The 14540-nt window shown below is 40.1% G+C and overlaps 1 protein-coding gene across 14 annotated transcripts in view; it reads right to left on the bottom strand.

Moving 5' to 3' along the window:
- The window catches only part of EPB41L1 (erythrocyte membrane protein band 4.1 like 1), a 197053-nt gene extending 192063 nt beyond the window's left edge, over positions 1–4990 (bottom strand). For 3 of the 14 annotated variants that reach the window (XM_087929101.1, XM_087929096.1, XM_087929106.1), the window contains exon 1: positions 4266–4780. The gene's annotated coding sequence lies outside the window, so the exon portion shown is untranslated. Of the gene's footprint in view, positions 1–1981; positions 2217–3230; positions 3646–4265; positions 4782–4810 lie in introns of those variants that run through there. The other 11 variants (XM_087929102.1, XM_087929099.1, XM_087929108.1 and 8 more) reach the window with 7 other exon arrangements.
- Between the last annotated feature and the right edge of the window lie 9550 nt (positions 4991–14540).

Genomic DNA, 14540 nt, shown 5'->3' with positions numbered 1-14540 from the left:
TCTGAACCTGCAAACTATAACCAAATTGTATTCTTCACTCAGGCAGTTAATCTTTAGCTGTTCTAAAGACCAAAGAAGTTGTTGCTACAAAAAGAGTAACAATAAATCCTTCTTGCAAAGCAATATTAGTGTACACCATCTGAAGCAGAGAAGAGATGGGATAGTAACTATTAGATCTCAGAAAATGAAAAAAGGAAATGTGCCGTGTGATCAGTGTATTCAGTAATATCAAAGTCACGTTGGGCACCATTTACAAGTGAATGCATAACTCTTAATGAGATTGGCAATGCATATCTTTTTTTCTTTAAAAAAAGCCTTTTATAAGTCTTAAAATAAGCTCATGCACATGAAAGGAAAATGAGAAATCAAAGACAAAGCCAGCAAGTACATCAAAAGCAATCAAGCCACACCCAAATGCCCACTCAGATCAATAATAAAATTGCAAATTGTAGCAGTTCACAAATAAATGATGCTGAAACCCAATATATCACTCATATCTCTAAGAGGAAGTTTCCTACTTAGTTGGAAAAAGGAGACATTTTCCTACAGGCAAGACAGTGCATGAAAAAATAGTTTTGGGGCAGTTACCTGTAAAAAATGTCACAAAAACTCTGCTGCATATTTTTCATGTATGGTTGTATCTTTAATATGTAGCTATTAAGATGTGTTGTTTAGTACAAGTGTGCATAAGATTCCAGCCTAAATTAATAAAGGTGACATATTGTCTTCCAATTAGCCAGAACTCAGATATTTAAATCTGTATCTTTCTACTACAGAATCAAAACTAAGACCATCATATCCTTACATTAAAACAAACACACACACCTAGAGTGAAGATACTTTAATCATAATTAAACATAATCCATACACCTATAGCAAACAAAGTTGCAAAAAGCACGGAGTATGGAACTCGATAAAAAGGGAAGGTAACTAGTTAAAGAAATGGGATTTAAAAAGACATGCCTGCCTTTAATCTTTCATCGTATGCTGTAATAAATGTGGGTGAATGCTTAGAAAGTATACAGCAAGGAAAATGTTTTAAATGTATATTTCAATCCATATTATATAATAAAAAAAAACAAATGTTTTGTAAAAATAAATGTTAAAGGAGGAACTTCAGAGTATTTGCCTATGATAATCAAACATACATTTCTCAGGAATCCACAGAACTATCACCAGAATCCAGATTTTGATGTATGATTGTATTGAAGAAACCAACAGGAAAAAGAATATAAGGCAATTATGTTCTCAACATTACTCTCAATATTCTTTATTTAATCACTGATGCAAGCTAAACTTCTGAAAATCAGCAGGCCTTGTGTTAATGTGTTATGCTGAAACAAGGATCAAAGTACAACTTCAGTTCAGCAATAATACCACAGCTAATTTCCTGCACACATATATGCACATACATACCTAGCATATTAGCACTGATGATGTTATTTAGTTTGGATAATGAAACGTTTGCAAGAAAACAACCAAGCTCAGAGACACCCTAGAATTAATGTTTTCCTTTACTCTATTTACATGCTTTTCTTTACTCTTTTTACATAAACTTCAGGCATTCTAAAACACATCCACAATTCACAACTCATTTTCCACCTGGCCACTTTTCATGATAGCGAATGCCAGTGATGCAATTCCCTTGCTGATCTTTTGTAGGTTTCATTCATTCTTTCCTCTATATCATGAATTGCATCAATAAGAGGTATTTTTTAAAGAAACTTCTTGCACAATATCCATTAAAAAATAAAAAACATTTACAGGAGAAATAATTAAGAATACATTCACAAATACATGCTACAGAAAATTCTAATTTCTGTCTGAGGGCTCAGAGATTTAGGTCTCTCCAATAAAATAAATGGAGATCATCTAGAGTTCAATAAGCTCCTAGATACAAGATGGAGCCTCTGGTGCTTCAAACAGCAAAATGCAACAGGAAGGGAGGAAGGCATGAATTGCCATTTCCTAAGCAACTTACCATTTTCTTTCTTCCCACAGCACAAGCCTCAAAATGTGTTCTCTCCTGTAACACAGTGAGTAATCTACTAGAGCTCATCTGGTGGTATTGCCTTCATCAACTCACATATCAAAGCAAGATTTCCAACTGTATCTCTGCTTTATATGGAACAGAGGCTGAAGCAAAGGAGTCAGCAATTTTTTGTTTTAGTGGACAGGAGCTGGCACTTTTCCTGTCCTCTCTTCCTTCCGTAATTCTACAAAAATCAGAACCTTAAATATCACCAATAGACCCTGGCTTCTACATCACTAGAGCAAATCATTAAAAGAAATAATTCTATGCATATGTATAACGAGAAATATTAAGTACAATAGAATTTTTCTCACAAGGGTCCCTAGGATTTCAATTTAAGGCTGCAATCTTATTGAAAAGAACATGAATTCAACAGGGAATTACATCAGAATAAGCAATCTTAGGTTATCTTAATGTTACTCTAATCTTCATTAATCTTAAGTGTTCCTCCTTTATCCAAGCAAGCTTTTCCTTTAAGGATTTTACAACCAAAAGAGCCTCCCAGGGCTGTTAATATTTAACACACATTACAACCCGTGTTATAGCCAAGCTGTCAGAGGAGGGTGACCATTTAAAGGGACCACACAATTTCTCAGAATGAACCGTAGCTATCCATCAAAAAGTATACAAACGTCCAACTAAAAACATCCAACCTTAGAAAAAACGTGTTCGGTTCCAAAAATGGGATGATTAATCGAGAACGAGGCTGAAAGCTCTGGGACAGATCACAGCTGCCCACCACGACCGCCAAAGTGCCTGAAATTTGGGCGTGGCAGCCAGTTCACATCTCTTCCTCTCTCAGCTACAGAAAACGAGGAATTCGCTTCCAACGCTAATCAACCTGGAAGCCACCCGCCGCTCAACACCTGCCCGACTATCCCAAAACACAAGGAAGAGATACATACACAGCTATCCCGCCCAACGAGGTGGCCCCCGTGGAGCCGCCTCTCTTTTCTTCGGCTCAACGAAAAGCTGTAAGCTCACATCTTAGCAAAGTCAAGCCCTGGAGAAACCGCGGGACTCTTTTACAACCTTTTTCACGCATCAGCATCAAACCTCTCTCTCCTCATCGACTTCACGCTCTTGAGTTGTCAAGACCGGCCTCGCATCAAACACGGGAGAAAGGGAGGGTTTCTTTGGGGTTGGTTTTTTTTTTTCGTTTCTTTTTGAACAATGAAAATTGAGCACAGCTCCGCACCTTTCGAAGATTTGGAAAAGAAAAACTGTTGGGCAACCCCAGAGAAGATGCAGCTGCAGGAACAAGGCGCGATTTGCCCTCTGCACGACTTTCTGAGAGAAAACTCACTGAAGCCACCAAACAGCTGGCGCGCTTTCTCTCTCTCTCTCTCTCTGTCTCTCTCTCTCTCTCTTTCCAGGCCAATTTGCCTTTCGGCTACTCCAACCCCTGCCTAAAAAGCCTCCAGGTTTAGAGGCTAGAAAAACACGAATTCGAACCGGGAGGAGGAGAGAACGACAGCGTTTCGATTGTCAAGGAACCGGGACGGGGGAGGGGGCGGGGAGGAGAGAGAAGTTCAAGCAGACTTTAAAAACAAAAGGTACTAAGGATCAACAGGGCTCAAGCAAACACCTGAATTGTCTGGCCGCGATTCCCTTTCCCCCACCCCCACCCCCATTTCTAACAACCGGCAGCCAATGGAGGCCGGAGACGCGAGGGGAGCAAGAGCGCTGATTCGACGCCCGGAGGAAAGAAAGAAACACACCCCTCTCTCGGGGTAAAAGGGAGGAATATGCGGGGGGGGGGGCGCCGCGCAAGGCGAAGGCGAAGTGAGATGAAGAGCGGGAGGAATATCGGAATCGCGAACAATCGCAGGGAGAATCAAGAGGAGAACGACGTTGCGGGGGGGGGGAGGGAAGTGGGGGGCTGGAACGGAGAAGTCGGATTTCGGAAATGGGGAAGGGGAGGCGCGAGGCAGACCCCTCCCCCTTCTCCCGCGCCCCCCCTTCCCCGTCCCCGCGCAGCCTGCGAACGGCGAACTCCACCGAGAACCCTCCACGTGATCTCGCAGCCTTGCGAGCTCCGGCGAGACAGCGGCGCCGCACGGTTGGGGCGTCTACCGAGCTTAGCCCCGTCGGACGCGGTGGGAAGGCGGTCGAAGTGAGAGGAAAAGGGGGAAAAGCCCCAAGGCAGGAGGTGTCACGGGGAAGTGGGGGGGGGGGTTCCCTTCGGGTAGGGGGGATGAGAGGGGAGGAATCGACGCCATGCATGGCTAACCTTTTTTCCTCTTTCTGTTTTTGCCCCCTCCGGAGTCAAGACGTATCGCTGGCCGAGGAGAGGTTCATCTGGCGAGGACAATCAGAGGCTGCTCCCGAGCCTCCTTCCAATTAAAAAAAATAAATAAATTGCAAAAAGAAAATAAATGGAGGCGGGGTAGAACAATGCAGCGCCTTGCTTCCCTCGGGTTTTCCCCCCACACACACACGCACTCTGCTCTCTAGGCGTAAGGGGGCCAAAATAATAATCGTCCCCCTCCTCGGAAAGCGGTGGTGGGAAGGGGGGGAGAGCAAATAGTAATAAGCTGCAGCAGCAGGGAGTGAGCTGGTAGGCGGGAGGGCTGGGAGCTCAGCGAGAGAGGCACGTCATGAGCAGCAGAACCAGCCTCCGAGGGAGAGGAGGAGGAGGAGGCGGGGGTGGTAGGAAAAGAAAAGGACCATCTATGAAACGAAACAGCCACTATGCGAGCTGCAACCGCCAGGCTCTAACGTGGTAGTGAGCCGCCTCCGTCAAGTAAGTCGCAGACAATCCCGGAGCAGCCCCACCTGTTTACAAACGAAGGGCATCCGAAGCTGCTCTGCCCAGCCCTTTCAGGTGGGATCCCAGGTGAAAAACAAGGAAGCGTCTGTCTATGCTGGGATCATAATTCGATTCCGGGCTAATCCGCATTGCTTCCTTTCGTAGTAGCCCTTTCTACCTTCCTCTCAGAGAGATGGAAAGCTTGTAACCCCGCCCATAGCAACGCCCGTCTCATTGTTCCGTAAACCAAGGTGAGTGCGAGGCCACGCCCCGAAATCACACACCGTCCTTGGCTGCTGAACTCAATGTTGGATGGGAGGGGTGGGGTTTTTTTGTTTTTGTTTTTAAAGGTGTTGCCAGCATGTGGGCGTCTCTCAACGTTGCACCTCTGAGGTTCTATTCGGTTAACTATCCGGTCATTGCTTTCATATGGCTTTTCTCAACACGTGAAAATCCCCTATCATACGTCTGTAGAAATTGTATGAAACCTCTTGGGTTGTTTCTCGTTTAAGGATATCCATTAGGACGACGTCCCTAATGTATGGAGATTGTGCCAGTTTAAACTCCACTGAAAGGGAATAGGTTTTCTTTCCAAAATGACAATTGCTGAAAGTTTACCAGAATAAAAAATGTGATCCTTGCAGCCATTCGAAGAATTTGCAGATGTAGATGTTATACTTTTTAAAATAGTTTGTGTTATGTCTGCTTAAAGGTAACACCATCCCTTATTCGGTTAGCAATAGTGATTAGTGGACATGAATATAAATGCATACTGAAACATTGCCAATACATTTCTTATCTTTCAAAATGGGTAGAAGCACATTCCAGGTTTAGAGATACAATAGGGGTGAAATGGGTGTTGTTTTTAAAGGGAGCTCAGTCTAGAAGGGGAAAGTATTTCACTCAGAAAATACAATCATATCATAGAAATGTCAGTGATCTCCATAGCATCCTTAGAAATGCTGGTAAAGAGCAAAGGCAACGGAAGAGTGTGGGCAACTGACAGCTGTGTGACAGAGCTATGGCCATGACATTAACTCAGGCCATGTTTATGTGACATACGCACTTATGATTAAATAAATCATGGTTTCTCCTTGGTTTTCCCACTTGTCTGGGATAACAATGACATGGGGAACTATGCAATAATCAAATAGACTGGATTTGCATAGCTAAAACATAATTTAGTTGTTTGTGTCCTGTGTGTCATGCAAACACAGTCTCTACCACAAAGGCAAAGAATTGGGTAACAGCCAGGAGCATGACCATGGAACACTCTTTGTCATACATGCATGGGGAAGGGGGGGGAGTCAAATTCTTCCTATAGGCGATGCTTCTTCACATCTTGCCCAAATGGAAGAGAAAAAAAGATAGCCTTGAGTTAGACTCTGCGGAACAGCCAGAAATAGCTTGGACGGCCATTAATTCAAATTCACATTGGATCTGAAACCATTTTCCTGTCTCAAAAAGATGAAAAGGAAAGGCATGCTTGGCCCCTATAAAAACAGATCTGAAATACTGCTTGGAATCAAAGTATTGCCTATGCCTATTCTCAGGTATAGATTGAGAAGGTCTACAACAACATGCAAGGAGCTTTGATCTTTAATCATCGAAGTCTCCAGTAGCCCACGGCTTGGAATACAAAGAAACTCTGCTCAAAGGATATAGTGAATGCTTTGCCTGTATAAGACACTTTGAATTTTCCCTTACTGCTGAGGAAGAGTACAGCATGTGTAGCTACAAGGTATTTACATAGCTTGAATCTATATTTACAACATAGGATTCCAATAGGCCTTCAAAACAGCCCTCATTTGTATACACTTATCAGAATGTTGTAATTTTGATTAGTGCTATGTTCTCTTGTCTATCTCCTGCCTTTATTTTATATAAATAACTCAAAGCCACAAACATGCATAGTACTGCTCTCTTCTCCTATTTTCCCCACAACAACCTCAGGTGGGTTGGGCTGAGTGAGCGACTGGCCCAAAATCAGCCAATCAGCTTTCATGCCTAAGGTAGGATTAGAACTCACAGCTTCATGGTTTCCAGGCTAGCATTTTAATCACTATGCCAACCCGGGTCTCTTTTGCATTAACTTGAATTCATTTTCATGTACGGCATTTTATTTTTCTTTCAAAGAAAACTTTCAGAGTGAACATATTTGTGTGTTTAAGAAACACTATTCAAGCATTTCATATAATAAGTTATATAGCAAACAATCTTAAACCCAACAAAAGAACATGCTAGAACTGCAGTGCCATGCTCTGATGAGGAAAAGATAGCCATGCATATGCAACATCATTACATATATTATAGTTGGCAAGTAATGCAACTGAGTTGAGGTCTCAATCTTCCTTTTGCCTCAGGCTCTTGGTAAACAGGTTGCAGTCAGTGCCACTGCTCTGGGGGGAATATTGTTAATGTTTCCAGCAACAAAAATTAGCTTCTGAAAGATGAGTTTAGAAAAATCTAGTTTCTGTATGAGAGTAATGTAAGGTATAAAGCTGAGAATTTTTCCTACCACTAAAGCTTCATGATTGACAACTGAAAAAGGGTTGCCAAGAACAAAATACAGGAAAGAAATGATAGGGTAATGCAGATTATTTTCAGAAAACAATATGCATGAATCATCAATCAAGAATTTTACTGGTTCACACAGAACCATAAATATGGATTGTTATGATCATAACCAACAACTTTTACATCTCTAAGTACAAATTATCAGTTATTTCAACATGGCGTGCTTAAGCAAATCATGATAGTGTCATCTTGTTAACCAAATCTTTTTTTCTATTGTTGTTTAGTTATACTTCAAATCAGCTGTGTACACTGGGCAAAACAGGCGGAGTTTTGTACATGTAGGCATATGGATAATGCTGCTTCATATCTGGCATTTAAGGATAGAAACTGAATCTTTCAACCAGTAAAATATGAAAATGTGATACCGCTAAGTCTGATTTGAAAAATGAATATTTAAAATGAATGACAGTTTGGTCCTGATCTGAAAGTTGGGTCTGGAGTTGACACTTATACTACAGCTTCTGACTTTATGTCTAACAAGGAACTATAAATTAACCAACCTGTACATTTTATATAAAGGTGAATGTAAAAGAAGGAGAACATTTGCAAATGTTAGATCTTAGTCCAAATTGAATTACAGTGGTACCTTGACACTCATCATTAAATTGGTTTCAGGAGATGCATTGAGTACCAAAAGTGATGAGTATCAAACAATTTTTTTCCCATAAGGAAAAATGTAATGAGTCACAAGGCAGTGGATACCAACACGTAAGTTCTAACTTGTGCATTAAGTACCAAACAAACGCTGAGTATCGGGAGAAAATTTTCACATCAAAATGAATTGAATACCAAATTCAATGAGTTTCAAAGTAGTTGGGCGCCAAGGTACCACTGTAGATTTATGAGACAAAATGGTTATATCTGAACTGAGCCATTATCTTTTTAGGAACACTATTGTTTTTTAAGAATACTTCTAAAAATGCAAACCATGGAGATTATCAATATATATCTTGAAAAGATACATGCATCAATGAATTGTGAAGGTTAGTTCTGCGTCCTGCAATATATAAAATGCACCTGTGCTCTGAGTCTATTGATTTAACCATTTTAAAAATGGGATCTATAAAGATACTTAATGAAAACCATCATTTCTACTGGCTAAACAATTTATTATTTGATAGAGCATCTTAAATATGTTTGTTGAGTAAAGCAGACAATGAATGGCAGCAAAGCATTAAATAACCTTTAATAAAGGAAGTCTGAATTAAAGCACAATTAAAAGCCATAATTTAAGTTCATCATCAGTGTATTTACTTACATAATTAATCTGATTATTATATAGCAATGACATGAATTTCATAGCTTGATAGGTAAGGTTTACATGTTTTTATCCCTAAATTATCTAAGGTTAGTGAATCAAGTATCATTTTTAACAAATAAATATAGAGGGAAATATTTGTCAATATGCAAAAAATACCCATAAATTCTCATCCAGCATTACATCAGTGCAACCATGTTTGCGCTAAATTACTGTTTTGTACTTCTCTTCATTGGTCACAATAATATGGAAGTTGTTTATCAGTAAGAAAATGGAAACAGGCTAAACCAGCGGTCACCAACCGATGGGCCATGAGAAAATTTTGGTGGGCCACAGAGAAATCTCATCCCCAGAGCACACCCCCAAAGCAATTAATCCAGGCTGCACAGAAACACAAGGCTGCACCACCCACGTGGCCTGCAGGAACCCTCTCCGCTCACTCACTCCTTACCCTGTAAACTTGCCTGCTAAATTCCTGTTTTTCTTTTTTCCAACCATCATCTGTTCTGCTGTGGGAGATTTTGCTGTGCCAGGAGATTTAGATTAGCTAGGAAGCAGGAAATGGTTGGATTTCTTCCTTTCTAGCTACTCTTTAGATCTTTGGCTCTGCTTTTAAGCACAGCCAAACCTCCCTTAGGACTGAAGGTTCTATTATTCAGTGCAGACTCACGACAAGAAAATTTGAGAGATGAGCTAGCCGATGGCAGGCAGATAGATCACTGAATGATTCTGTGAGCAACTCAATCTGCCTGCCTGCTTTGCATGATTTTGGGTAAAAGTTGCTGTTTTTTTAAATAAAAAAATCAATATTTACATACATGGTGTGTTGTGAGTTAATTTTGTGAGTTTGCTTGCAAGTAACTTTTATGAGTTTGCTTGCAAACAAATTTTATGTGACAGACTGAGCTAGTCGATGGCAGATAGATAGATTTCTGAATGAATCTGTGATTCTGTGAGCAACTCAATCTGCCTGCCTGCTTTGCCTGATTTTGAGTAAAAGTTGCTCTTATCTTATAAAAAATTCAATATTTATATAAATATTCATAATATTTACATACGAGCCATGCCCAGCCAGTCACATGCCACCAAGTCACACCCACAAATTAGGCCATGCCCACAGAACCAGTTAGTGGTCCCTGGGATTTAAAATTATGAGTTTGGTGGTCTCTGAGGCTCCCACATAGATAAAGATTTGTATTTTATTCCCACTGTTCAAATTTCCACATCAGTTCTCTGAGTGGTGAGAAATTCAGTATATTATGTAGGTTTGGTTTTGCTGAAAAGAGAGTTTCCATAAAACCAATGTTTATTTACACATACATGCAGTTGAAGTGTTAATTGGAAGCACCTTGTATTAACTTTCCAATCAATATCTCAACATTCAGGCTCCCAGATAAGATCTCTAAGGAGATGTGTCTATATTCAAAAATGTTGCTGCAGATCTCAGCCTTGATCTTCCAATTTCATTAGTACACAATGTGAGGATCTCACACCAAAAGAAAGGAACCAGAAGAAAATAATCTGATCCCTGAATAGCAAATTAAAATTATTTGAAAAGAATTTGCCTACTGAAAAATATTTATTTAATAAAATCAGAATCCTTGGCCAGAGACATCAAAATAATTCTCAGCAATCCAGAAAGAAGGTGTTCATCTTCCTTTCCCATTACATTCTCTATCCTCATTACAATATTTGGTGGTATTTGTTGTCATATAGTGTATACCAATGGGCAGACCTCCCTTCTTGACAAAATGTAGAATGATCTGAGCTTTTCTAAACAGTAGCTGAGAGAATTGCTGTAGAGGTGTCAAACCTGATTTCATTGAGGGCCACATCAGGGGTGTGTTTGACGTGGCCAGTTCGATATTACTCATGTTGAGGGTGCCTAAGCACTCTGCCAGTGAAAACAGGCTCCTGAGCTTCATTTTTGGCCACAACAGCCTCCTACAACCCTGTGCCAACAAAAACAGAGCTTGGGAGGGCAGCCCTCCCAAGCTCCGTTTTCACTGGCAAGGCACCGTGGGCCGGTCCTTCAATTGTCTCCAGGGCAGCCCTGTGGACCTTGAGTTGCTGTAGAGCAACAGTCAGAATTTGGCTAGTTGACGTAAATAAGTCAAGCACAAAAATGTTAGCAAGAAATTCCTTGACAATTCAGTCTCCCGTATACATAGGTGGCATCTTTGGACACATTGATACAGAATTTTGGAAGTAAAGGGTGATTATGTACTTATGAAAGAATGTATGTATCTCTTACTATAAATATTATCTTAATGAAATTCAACCTTCAGCTTGAATTAGCCTTGCATTGATAGTGAGGCAAGACCAACAATATGATTCTGTACATTATAGATTCGGTGCATTATTTAGAATTGTAGTCATAACGAGGAAAAAATATTGAAGAAAGTGATACCATAGTAATTGTCTACTACAGATAGTCCTCAGCTGACAAACATTTGTCTAGCAACCATTCAAAGTTATAATAGCACTGAAGAAATTGGTTTACATCTAGTCCTCACACTTACAATCGCTGCAGCATCCTACATGGTCACATGATCAAAATTCATGTGCTTGTTAACTGACATGAAATTATGTTTGTTGCAAGGTCCTGGTGTCAACCCTGAAGCTGATCTGGCCAGAGCCATCTTGGAGCTTCAGTGCTGCCACACTGGAGCTGAGGGATAGGGAGGGGGATTAGAGATAGCTGGGGTTGTGTGTGTGTTCAAAATAAAATGCTTTCTCTTGGGAACCAAAGATGTTCTCACACCTTACCAGAGGAAGGAGGAGTGATGTCACTAGACTAGCAGATGCTGCCTTGATTGGGCCATGTGACTGATTGTTTGGGGTTGAGAGAAAACCTTTTACTTTTAATTAGATGAAAACCAAGGGGCCCCTCAGAGTCGGTTTTCACCAGATATGTGCCAATATGATATTACCAATAAAGCTATTCTTTGAGGAATCCACCTGCCTGGGAGTTTTTGCTTGCAATGGATCTATTACTTGGAACCCTGGGGAAATGGGGGAATCTTGATTCGCTTAACGATTGCATTGGGGTAGGATTCAACTGGTATTATTACTAGTTCAGTAAGAGTGTGTTTTGTACATGTGCACTTCGTGCTGTGCGCGCATATACAGCATTTGCAAAAAAATATCAGCTGTGCTGCCCGGACAGCTAACAAGAGCTGCACACAGGTGCACACCATTTGAAAATCCTCTTCTTTCCTGCTTTGTCAATCTCAGCTGTGCTGTGCAAAGCAACTGAGGTTGAAAAGCAGGAAATAAAGGACAGCCAAGAGCCCGGGGGGGCAGTGGGGGGGCAAACAGATGACCAAAAGATAATGGCAGTGAACCCATTCGTTGTCTGCTGCTCTTCAGAGCTACCAGTTCTATAGAACTGGGACGAACTGGGAGCATCCCACCCCTAGACTGCATGATTCACTTAACTACAGTGATTCACTTAACAGCAGTGACAAAAAAAGGTTGTAAAATTAGGCATAACTCACTTAACCATCACCTTTCTTAGCAACAGAAATTCTGACCCCCTGGTTGTAAATGGAGGACTACCTCTATCTGGATAATTTTCTGTCTATTTATCTTTAAAGACCATTCACATTTCTGGTTACAAAAAAGAAAGTTAAAAATTCAGATGTCGTTGCTTTGGGTGTTCTTGACTTTTTAAATGTTGGAATTATAACCTTATTATAAAAGAATAATATAGCTACTGTGTTGCTACTTGGTTTTATATAATACCATATGTTAACCCTTTTAAAAGAAATGTTTATATATCAATTTTTAAAAAACATTTTAAGGGTGTATCTGTTTACATGCCCAGACAGAAACCTTGAATGCCAAATTCTAAAAATAAAAGGCTGGAGGGTTGTTTTTATTTAAAACCTGAAATGTGGACAGAACTGGTTAGTAGTTAGTTTCATTATTGTTTTCAATTAATCAAAAAAAAATCAATAGATAAAGTCTACAATATCTATTTTCTGCAGTAACATTACAGTAACAGTAACATTATGTAGGTAAAATATACAATGGAGAAGCCTTGTCAGAAAAATATCAATTCTTTAGAGCAGAACATTAGAGGGAAACCAAACATAGAAATTAAATATTAACTGGCACTATAAACTCTCCTTGCAGTCCAATAGCCTGTTATTTACTTTGATCTTAAAGTCTTGCACAATAGTGCCAAGCATTTTTAAATATTACAGTGCTCCATTTGAAAATATTGAATGAAAAGGTGCTTAGCAGAACCTGGAAACCACATTATAAAGGATAGTGTGAATTGTTATTATAAACAAAAAAGGCAAGTTACTGTTTCTCTTAAGTAATTCCCAGACTAGGCTTGGTGGTCATGTGATTGGGTGGACATGGCTTGGTAGTCATGTTATTGGCTGGGTATGGCCAGCTCAATATCACTCACATCGAGGCACGCATCTCCTCGCCTGGCCTCTCATGACTGTGGGGATGCTGCAATAGTCGTAAGTGTGAAAAATGGTCATAAGACACTTTTTTCAGTGCCATTGTAACTTTGAATGGTCACTCCACACAAGCAAAGTACCAGCAAAGGAGGGTGAAAAAAATTTCCAGAGAAGTTCCTGAGACAGAAAGTCTAGTCCTGCCAAGAATGTAATAAGGGTAAACAGAGAGGCAGTTTCTGTAAGCAACACCAGAATGTTTCCTTCCTGCCTCCTTACAGGATTAGGCCAGTAATTTCATCTAACAACCGGTTCTTCAAACAGCTTAGAATGTTAACAACTGGTTCTAGTGAATAGGTGCAAACTGGTAGAATCCCACCCCTTCTTGAAGGAAAAAAACAACTTTGCAATGTAGCATACTGTTGCTACTTGCTGAAATGCAAGTAATAAAATCAGTTTTCTATCATTGCATTGAATTGATAGAAATCTGATTTACTACTTGCATTTGTACATTAGCTTGAGTCATAATGTCAAAATTACCCATCTGAAGCTGAAATAAGTATGCCTGGTGAGGAAGCATAACCCTGGAGAGAAAGGCATTTATTGTTACAAATATAATAATATAACAGCACTCTGTTTATGAGATGCAGTTTTCAACTTCACTTCAAGCTCACTATTTGTATTAGCCCCTATTTGTTTTGCATGGAAATATTTCCCAGGGTATTTTTTTAAAAAAAGAGTAAGAGAGGATGCTAGTCTATCAATGCAGAACAAGGCAAATTGTGAAGGACAATTATGGTAGTGGCTAGTATTCTTCTACCTTGAATAGCAAGGAAAACCTCTGTCACCTCACTGGTGTTGTAGCTTTTATAAGGCCAAGTCTTTGTGCCATATCTAAACAACCTCAGTCAGTACTGCAGCTGAAAACAATCAGAATAGAAGAGGAGTGCCTTTTCAATGCACAGCCAGACCTCTGTTTATGATAACACAGAACTTCAATAATAGAAAAGAAATAGAATCACTTTGAGATATAAAACCATAATCAGGAGGATAATATGTAAATGCAGGGTGAAATAGCTTCAATCAAAGCACTGTTGAGAAGCATTATGATAAAAGTTCTATAAACTGGCAAGAAGAACAAACGTAGCCATAGTGAGATTGCCCTTTATGTTATTCTTATTAAGTTTAAAGACATGACTCAATCCATCTTAGTCCAATATTCCTGTTGAAATTCTAGAAGACAATTGCCTACATTTTTGCCTTCTCCTGTAGAATATGAGCAGATTGCCTTTGACAAGCCAGTCAAAAAGCTGAAAGTTTGCCAAGGGCATCCCAAAGGGTACAACTAATTCTCAGCTAGTGTCTAATCTCAAAAACTGTTTCCCCACTCTGCCTTGGTCTTGGAAGAATAATAAGGGGGAAAAAAAACACCTCTCTGGATCAGTGAAGGCATTATGGACGATGGGACTAACTTGTGAGGCGGGGGGTGTCAGTGTTCTGGTA

The sequence above is a fragment of the Pseudonaja textilis genome, chromosome 3, assembly GCF_049901715.1.
Source record: "Pseudonaja textilis isolate UNSWEBS1 chromosome 3, rPseTex1.2, whole genome shotgun sequence".
NCBI lineage: Eukaryota > Metazoa > Chordata > Lepidosauria > Squamata > Elapidae > Pseudonaja > Pseudonaja textilis.
The sequence above is the reverse complement of the archived record's forward strand: the minus strand, read 5'-3'. Positions and strand labels throughout refer to the sequence as shown.